Source organism: Panthera uncia, chromosome D4 (genome assembly GCF_023721935.1).
Source record: "Panthera uncia isolate 11264 chromosome D4, Puncia_PCG_1.0, whole genome shotgun sequence".
Lineage (NCBI taxonomy): Eukaryota > Metazoa > Chordata > Mammalia > Carnivora > Felidae > Panthera > Panthera uncia.
The window spans coordinates 62,331,333-62,339,170 of NC_064807.1; the positions used below are offsets into that span (position 1 = coordinate 62,331,333).

The 7,838-nt window shown below is 35.4% G+C and overlaps 1 pseudogene; it reads left to right on the forward strand.

The window, feature by feature from the left end:
- Nucleotides 1-6,591: 6,591 nt before the first annotated feature.
- On the forward strand, nucleotides 6,592-7,443 carry LOC125937567 (voltage-dependent anion-selective channel protein 1-like; annotated as a pseudogene).
- Nucleotides 7,444-7,838: the final 395 nt, after the last annotated feature.

Genomic DNA, 7,838 nt, shown 5'->3' on the forward strand with positions numbered 1-7,838 from the left:
AAAAAAAAAAAAAAAAAAAAAAAAAAAAAAGTTGAAAAAAAAAATTTAAATAATAAAAAATAAATGGAAAAACAAAACAAAACAAAAACAAGGCAGAAGTCCGAACTCTAACATAATAGAAGATCTACAGATACAGTGGGTCATTTTAACCTTTGTGCATGGGCTTTACAGTATTATTCTCTTTCATTTGTTGTTGTACTGTGTTTTGTCGTATGGTTTCCTTTCTAGTCTGATGAATTTTCACATTTATCCTCCATATTTCTAATTCTATTTTTTTCATGGTTTATTTTTCCCCCTTATCCTTTTTAATGCATTTTAGTTTACTCACAAACTTTTCTTATCTACCCACTTACATCTTAATTTAATTCTGTTGTCTTTTAAGGTTAGCCAAGGCACTGCTCATAGTTTTATTTCACTGAGAAAGTGCAACTTTCTAGAATTCAATCTGTTTTTTATAATAATTCATTTGGGGGGATGTTTTTACCTTTGAACTTTTAGCTTGATGGTCCTTTTTTGGTCTAAATTATTTTTCATGATCCCTATACTTTATTTCTTTAGTTATTTTCCTTTTTTTTCAAATGAAATGTCCAGATAGCCACATCTGTGTATGTCTTTGGTTCCTTTCATTGTTCACATAGACAATGACTGAAGTTGTTTCCTCAGATTCGTAGCTAGAGAACAGATTAGTGTTTGTACTTTTCAGAACAATTCTAATTTCTAGCTCACAACTGCTTCTGCTGCCTCCATTTCTAATTCTCTGATACTCTAAAAAACAGAATTCATTAGACTCTATAATTTCTACAATTTCCTGCTCTGATCTACTACCTGACTCACAAATAGCAATGGAGTGATTTAATTGTTAATCTCCCTTTTCCTGTTAATTTTTAATGGCATGAGGATATTATTTTTTTTTAATGTTTATTTATTTTTGAGAGAGAAAGAGAGAGTGAAACAGAGCAAGAGGGGGAAAGGGGCAGAGAGAGAGGGAGACACAGAATCTGAAGCAGGTTCCAGGCTCTGAGCTGTCAGCACAAAGCCTGACACGGAGCTCAAACTCGTGAACCACCAGATCATGACCTGAGCTGAAGTAGGATGCTTAACCGACGGAGCCACTCAGGCGCCCCAAGGGTACTACTTTTTTAAAATTATTTTTAATGTTTATTTTTGAGAGAGAGAGAGAGATCGAGCGAGGGAGGGGCAGAGAGAGAGGGAGACACAGAATCTACAGCAGGCTCCAAGCTCTGAGCTGTCAGCACAGAGTCCAACCACGGAGCTCAAACTCATGAACTGTGAGATCATGACTTGAGCCGAAGTTGAACATTTAATCAACTGAGCTACCAGAAGCCCCGCCATGAAGGTACCATTAAACTCTGCCATCAATGGTTCTTATAAGGGGAGACTACACACAAGAGTCTTGAGGTCACAATCCAAATAAAAAATGTACTAGTTTTATTTATCTGTAGAAGAAACCAAGACAGAATTCTCTTATAAAAAAGACTATACATATGGAAGGTTATGTGGAAGAAAAGATTATCCCTATCACCTTATATCTAGATCTTGAAAACCATGTCAACTTAAGGTGCCCAGGTGAGCTTACTCTCTGGGGCCAAAAGCAAAGGAGATGGTTGTAGGAAGAAAAAAAAAAGATGAAGATAATGTTTCATCCTGGGCTGGAAAAGAGAAAACAGCCAGCCTTGCTTCTGCTTTTCAAGCACAGTACATTGCCTGGTGGTGAAATGTATCTGCAGGAATTGTAAGAGGACTAAGTTACCAAAACATGGATACTGAGAACAGAAATATTCACACTAACTATGCTCTCCCCAACCCCCCCCCCCCCCCCCCCCCGTTCCCAGTAGTTGAGAGGGGAATTCTAAGCAGTAATTCCATGGAAACCTGAAGATGAGTTTGTATTGGATAGGGGATGAAAGGGGCCCTGAGGATTGTTCTTCCTCTTCCTAACTATCTAATTTCATTCTATTTCTGAATATAGAAATATTGCGTACAGTAAAAAAAAAAAAGGCAATTATCTGAAAACTCCGAGAAAAATCATTTTTCAGTAAAGATCGGGTTGTCATATTTTCTATAATTTTTGAAAACGGAGATATAACGAAACTTCACACCTTTTGTTAGGACAAGCTGTTTGGTGAAAAAAAGCATAATATTCCAAGAAGCAAACCTTAGATCTGCTTTTCTAAACCTAACAGCATCAATTTTATAGGTACCGAAAATTTCAGATTTTCATAAATTGCTTTAAATCTTACTTTTTAATAGTGATATGTTTCCATTTTTATTGCAATTTTGTTGGTATTTTATCAGAGAGTTGAAAAAGGCTACATTATATGGTCTTATCCAAATGCTTTTCTAAACTAGCAAATTATTTATTCTTTTAAAGAAGAATAGATATATTTAAATAATAAACAAGTTAGTAATGACCTATTATGACTAATAGAATTTCTAATGTTTTGCTTTAAAAATTGTGTTCTACATGAGGTGCCTGGGTGGCTCAGTCGGTTAAGCGTCCAACTTCGTCTCAGGTCATGATCTCGTGGTCCATGAGTTTGAGCCCTGCATCACGCTCTGTGCTGACAGCTCAGAGCCTGGAGCCTGTTTCGAATTCTGTGTCTCCCTCTCTCTCTGACATTCCCCCCTTCATTCTCTGTCTCTCTCTGTCTCAAAAATAAATAAATGTTAAAAACTGTGTTCTACAGATTTAGAGATTGTATGGAAAATCAACACTGTATCAAAAGCACATTTGCACACACCTGCATATATGTGTATGTATGTGTGTACATGTGAGAGAATAAAATGTCATGTTTGTGTGAATGAATACAGTTGCCTTTATAGCAGTATTTTAGCAATATTTTTATACTACAGAAACAAATAACTGTTCCTAAAGTAGAATGGGTTATAAACTCTATGAGCTTACATTTATTTCTTTTATTGTAACACAAAGCCCAAAACATAAAAAGAACTCAATAAATACTTGTTAAATGACAAATTAGAGATTGGTATATTGTCTGAGAATGTGTCTTTCTAGGAGACTACATAGTAAGTTAAAAGATGACAGTACTTGTAGAAAAAGAAAAGCTGAATTTTATTTATTCCATGGTTGGTTTCTCCAAGAACATTCCAAAAAGGATTGCAATTAGCAGTCAAACTAGTGAAGTGTTTGTAGGTGTGCTGCAAACATGTGTTCATTTAACAAAGAAAAAAATACGAAGATCTTTGGAAGAATTTTCATGTACTTTTTTTTCCCGGATATGTAGCCAGAGGATAAACAAGGGAGCAAGTGAAGCTAGAAAAACTATTAGTAGAATAGCATTTAAAATAATAAGAATAAAAATAAAATCATATGCTGTGACCCAGAACAGTGTTGTAATTAAATTTACTGGGGCAGAAAATTTACTTTGTGAATTAATATCACCTTTGGCAATTTAATGTCTTTTGGTATAAATACAAATCCATATTATCTTTCCATCTATTTTATATAACAATATTTACTCCAGTGCCTTCTTAAAAATAGAAACCACTACTTTAATGCTTAAGGACATGTCTAAAACCAATATCTCACAATTACTTTAGCTTTATTTTCTCTCTAAAAGTTTATCCAAAAAAAGCCAAACTAAAAGTTATTTGGTATAAGCATGGAAAGGATAAAACATGATCAGCCCATATAACTACCATTTGCTTTATATGGAAAACTACTGAAATACATGTTAAGAAAAACATTTTATTCTCCCTGTTCCATGAAGGAGATTGTAACTCACTTGGCTTCTCTGTACACCCTCATTATTCCTACTGAAAGGAGGAGGAGTAAAATATCTAATGGGATTTTACAGTTTTGCCTTTCCTTTTACTCTGTGATACTAGGGTCTCTCTGCTCTTGCCCTTGCATCAAGTTCAATGAGCAAGGTCTGTTCCTGTGAGCCAGGTCTGTGGTTTTCTAACAGGACCTGTTATGGTCAGTCTAGTTCTAGTTAGCAGTTTTGTTCCCCCCATCTATGTCCTCCGGGTACCATTAGGTTGTGGTTGTTACTTTAGAGTTGGTAATAGAACTGACATTTTATTTTATTTTATTTTATTTTATTTTATTTTATTTTATTTTATTTTATTATTATTTTTTTTATTTGAGAGAGAGTGCAAGTGGGGGAGAGGGGCAGAGGGAGAGATAGAGAATCTCAAGCAGGCTCCACAATCAGTGAGCAGCCCATGCAGGGCTCAATTCCACAGCACTGGGATCATGACCTGAGCTGAAATCAAGAGTCAGACAGATGCTCAACCAACTGAGCCACCCAGGCACTCTGGAACTGATGTTTTAAAAGGTGAAGTATAGTTGACACACATTGTTAATTTCAGATACACAACATAGTGATTCCACAGGTCTATATGTTATGCTATAGACAGCTAACATTTTTGCCTCTAATGGTCTGTCTTCTCTTTTTTAACTAGTTCAGAAGTAAAGTAGCAGAGATAGGGGTGTTGTTTATAGAGTTCCCTGAAACTCTAGCATCATGGAAAATGTATAAAATATTTATGTCAAGAAATATTGCTCAGACTAAAAAAAAGTTGGGTGCCAAAATTATTCTAGGACATCAATGGCTAAGAAATGTTAATCTTCTATCCTTTGTCTTGAATAAAATAAATATCAGTTACCCTTCCATTTTTTTTCATTAGTAAAATAAATGGGTATTCTAACTCTTTACCAGATGCATCCATTCCAGATATTATGGAACTAATGCTAAAATATTAAAAATATCTCCCTGAAAATAAATGGCTTAGCACATACTGTCTATGTTTCCATGGTGATATAATCATTTTATTATGTTGAATCAGCTCAACAACAGCCAGTATTTTCTTCATTGCAAAGAAGCATATGCTGTAGATCTATGTATGAATAATCAATTTGTTGGTATTATCTCACAGAGAACAAAATTGTATAGTAGCAATATGTAAGTTTTTCCTCATTTTAATGTCTTCACATGAGATAGTTGTAACACTAATAATTATAATCACTAAAAACATTATCCTTTCTTCATACAGTCTTAAAAAGCAAAATAGTACATTAATTTGCTTAATTTTAGAATGCTGATTGTATTTACATTCTTTACAAAGTGCTTAATAGATTCTTATAGCACTATAGATTATTTTCGATCTTATTTATTCATTCATTCAGGAATGTTGACTGGTATCTACTCTGTTAGAGGCAATGTACAATCGTAAACAGTACTCACAGTAGCTACTCTCATGGAGCTCACTTTCTATATTTTACAAAATAGGGATCATAATATTTATACTTTTTCTAAAATTCTTTTTAAGATGATAGAATGTTTTAAGTTATTTGTATTATAAATATTATTTGAAAATACCATTGTAATATATTTGTATAATGTTACATTTGTGGATAAATCACAATATGCTAAATCAATTTCTTATTTTTAGACAGTATGGCTGTTTCCAATTTTTTTAAATGACAATAATGTTGCAATGACAAACCATATGCAGTCACTTTAAGTACATCTGTATTTTTCGGGGGTGGATAAATTTTAGGGTCCAAATTTTAATCTTTTAAAAACCATTTTATAAATAATGCAAAGCTTACCTGATTGTCTGAATCAATTATCCTCTATATTTCTTGGTTAACTTAGTGCAAAAAAACCACACAACATTATACTGTATGCCATTTAAAATATATGCAACTTTAATAATAAAATTATATAGCATAATCAAATAAATCCTGTAACCTAGTCATCTTAAACTGTGTCTAGATTTTCAGAATATTTTTTTTTCAAGATATTCCCCCAACTGAAAAAGAAATTTAGATAATCCAACTTTAAGTGAACACTAATACATGTAATTAGTTTCTAGTCTACTTCCACAACCCAAGGGTTCCTGAAGGTATGAGGTTATTAGAGCACAGCAATCAATGTTCATAACAATTGTCCTGTCAAATGGTGAGATTGCTTTATTTGCTGTTAAATTATGGATTATTTCAAAGCTTTACTTATACTATCAAGCTATTAAGTATCTACTGGCTGCTTAAAAAGATTATTCTCATTTCAGAAAGTTTTCTGTCATCCCCATTGTCACTTACTGATCTGGAAAGCATGTGAGCTGTATATGACTTTTTACAGCTAGCTCTGATGAGTCAGTCTTCAAAGTCTTAAAACACACACACACACACACACACACACACACACACACACACCAGGTGGGAAAGAGTAAAACAGTGAGAAAGTAGCTCTAACCTCTGAAATATTATCAAAAGTTAATGAAAGACTATAATTTTCATCTTTTTATTCAAAGTAGAATAAAACAATATCATTTTCCCATCTGAATTACATTGCTAGCTCAGGTCAGATCAATGGCAAATTTAAATGGAACATTTTATAACTGTTTCTCTATCTGAATAGTTTCCAATAGTTTAGAACTTCAAATGTTAAACTATTCATAAATAACAAAGATGACAGAAAAAAGTCTTCATTCTTAAGGTGACCCACATTCATTAAAAAATGTTCACTGTCACGAGTTCCTTGCTGGGCAGCCCCCACGGTAGCCGTTGCTGAACCCGCTGCCACCGCCCCTGAGTAGATGATGGCTATGCCTCCCACGTATGCTGATCCTGGCAAATCTTCCAGGGATGTCTTCCCCAAGGGTTATGGGTTTGGCTTAATAAAACGTGACTCGAAAACAAAATCTGAGAATGGACTAGAATTTACAAGATCAGGTTCAGCCAACACTGAGACCACCAAAGTGATGGCAGTCTGGAAACCAAGTACAGATGGGCTGAATATGCTCAGGTGTTTAGGGAGAAAAGGCACACGGACAACACGCTAAGACACAGTACTGTGGAAGATCAGCTTACACGTGGATTGAAGCTGACTTTTGATCCATCCTTCTCACCAAACACAGGAGGGAAAATGCTACATCAAGACAGGGTATAAGCAGGAACACATCCACCTGGGCCATGACATGGATTTCAACTTCCCCAGCCCTCCAGTCCAGGGCGCTCTGGCGCTGGGTTATGAAGGCTGGCTGGCTGGCCACCAGATGAGTTTTGAGACTGCAAAGTCACCAGTGACCTAGAGGAGTTTTGCGGATTGTTCCAAGACTGACGAATTCCAGCTCCATACTAATGTAAACAACGGGACAGAGTTTGGTGGCTCCATTTATCAGATGGTGAACAAGAAGTTTAGAGACTGCTGTTAATCTGGCCTGGACAGCAGGAAGTAGTAACACTCACTTTGGAACAGCAGCCAAGGATCATGTGGACCCTGACACCTGCTTCACAGCTAAAATGAACACTCGAGCTCCAGCCTGATAGGTTTCAGATACATTCAGACCCTAAAGCCAGGTATCTAACCAATGCTATCAGATCTGCTGGATGGTGAGAATGTCAATGCAGGTGGCCACAAGCTTGGTCTAGGACTGGAATTTGAGGCCTAAATGAATACTGTACAATCATTTATTTTTAAACTATTTTGATCATAGCTAGCTTGAGAATTTAGTGTACCTTTTGGTGTTGTGTGTCTGGGATGCAAGTAATGCTAAATATCATGTTAGACCTCCTGGTTAAAGATGATTCAGGTTTAAGGTGTTAGCCTTTCAGAGGTACAGAAGAAACCCAAAGCCAAAAAAAATCCTTTCAGCTGTAGACTTGGGGGGAACTTAGTGGCTCCTCTAGAGATGTCAGTCTTCTTTTTTATCTAGTAATGGCTGCAAGTGGAAGCTGATAATTTGTAGGCACTTTGTGAATAGGTATTGAGTAAATGAATGAAATTATGACTTCCTGAGAATTGAACTTTGGTTTCCTACCCAAATGAAGGAGAGACTCATTGTGG